We start from the raw sequence: 2366 nt of genomic DNA on the forward strand, positions 1-2366 counted from the left end.
ATAGCTAAACTACAGACCAGCTTATCAGCAATGCTACACACAGAAGCTGTACTCATATGGTGCTTTTCCACTGCCACCAAGAACCAAGCTGTACCCAAGCCGTACCGCCAAGTGACGGTTTTCCTTTGCAAATTATATGAACCGTACCCAAGCCGAAAGCATGACCAAACTGAGCTGGTTGCATCACCACCATCTGATTGGTCAAAATGCACGCAGACACTGGTGTTCTGTGTCGATATGTGTGGATCATCTGAAGGAAAAAAAGCATGTACTATATATTCATTACCAGTACTATCACACATTGTGATGTACTGATGCATTCCTGGTAACTTGGAACTTGAAGTACTATAAAACAGCTGAATGGAATGGATTCATAATGCAAATTTATGCAAGCTAATGCTAATTCTGCTAGCATTTGATGCTAACATAAGACAGCGATTCTCACTTGCTAGCGGAAATTTGCACTCAGTAAATCATGATGTACACCATGTGGACAGTAAATAATTGCCTTTACCAAGCCGACCCTTCTGCAATGGAAAATCAAAGTGAGCCGGAACCAGGCTGTACCTAGTGTCTCTTTGTGGTATGGTTTGGGTTCGAGGCGCTTCCTGTATGTCAGGAGAAAAGTGCCAATATTACGCTAATATCAGCCAGATGCCATTGCGGCTTCACACCAGCAGGGTTGTGGGTTCGATTCCTGCCCCCGCTCTGTGCGTATAGAGTTTGACGTTCTCCTTGTACTGCTGTAGGTTTCCTCTTTGGACTCCAATTTCCTTTCTGAGTTAAAAAAAAAAACAGCAACATGTGGTTTATATGATTTCTCTAAATTGATCTTGATGTTTCAATACGTGTGGCAGGTACTGAACTGGCATCCTGTCCACGGTGTCACCTGCCCTGTGCGTCCTGATTCGGTTCCAGGTCTGCCGTGATCCCAGGCAGGCAAAGTCAGTCCTGAAAATGAGCTGATGTCAGAAAGACTCACAAACCCCATGGTCTCCTTTCCAGACAGCTGCATGGCGATTATTGGGGGAGTAGATCTCTGCTGAGTTCTGCACCTTGGCTAAGACTCTTCAAGTTACTAGGAGAGATGTAAAGGAACAGAGGAGGGTGCCTTGTATGAAGACACAAACCCTGCATATCTTAATCTAGCAGTATGCATACATATGCAACATTGTGCATAGCTAACTAAGCAATGGTGATTACCCAAAATCAGTTGCAAATCTCACTAACAGGATCTTAAATACCTACGTCATTCCCCCCCTCAAATTTAATGGGAACAAAACCGCAGAAAGGTTTCATTACATCCAAGAATTAGGGACGAGATTTTTATTTTGAAGTTGGTCGCAAGTAATAGAAAGTCATAAACAAAATCGGAAATTAACAGAAGAACCGAAGTTAGGTTACACGACCCATGATAAGGTATTACTGCGTGATCTTATAAATGTCGTGATTATTTGGAGGAATCACATGAATCATTTTCAGTGATATGACCTACGAGTATGAGCCAATCATTCTGAAAGCCGGATAGTTGCCATTTTGAAATCGGATTAAGTTGTTGTCGTGTTTGGTTCCAGCAGCAGACACTAGTTTATCCAAATTCATATTGCCATAACTGAGGCTCGCGGGTCACCAAACGATCCCAAACTCATCCCTCCAGCCTCTTAATCCATCCGTCGGAAATCCGCACAAACACAGAAGAAAACATTTACGTCAGTGTTATGTCAGAAGGGACTAGAAGTGACACGGGTGTTTTGGCCGTCCGTATTTATTGGGAGGTTATGGGATATCGAGGAACAATTTTAAAATGCTGGGGGGGCGGAGCTGATGGCAATTACATGAATGTATCATCATACCGAAATATACAAATACTGTAAAAAAGTAACGGTTTGTAAGCTGGTTTGTGAAAAGGCGTTTGTTATGGTCGTAATAGAATCTTAATTTTAAAATATAGCTTTAAAGTTTGAAAATGTGTGAGCTGTCTGTCTAGTGCATAAGTAACAGACACTGGTATTGTTACATTATCAGTGTTATTCGTGACGGTTAAATATTCCAGTAGATCTTTGTAATTAAAAGCTTGCCTTTGCCTAGATAAAGTTGTTTGATTTTATTTACATAGACCTACTAATCATTTAATGAACTTCTAAGCGATTAGAAACATCTTCAAAATAAAGTAACATCCCCACTCTATTTTCAAGAAGTGTTCCCCGCTGCGTACCCCACCAACTCGATCCACCGTATTTTATTAAAACCAAAACTAAAATCTCCCCCCAAAAACACCATTGGTCGCCACGAGCTCGATTTTACCCAATGAGAATATGTCCGTCCTATATTTGCCATGTGCGGCACATGTTTCCACACGCAGTGTT

The sequence above is a fragment of the Paramormyrops kingsleyae genome, chromosome 1 (genome assembly GCF_048594095.1).
Source record: "Paramormyrops kingsleyae isolate MSU_618 chromosome 1, PKINGS_0.4, whole genome shotgun sequence".
In the NCBI taxonomy this organism is placed as follows: Eukaryota; Metazoa; Chordata; class Actinopteri; order Osteoglossiformes; family Mormyridae; genus Paramormyrops; species Paramormyrops kingsleyae.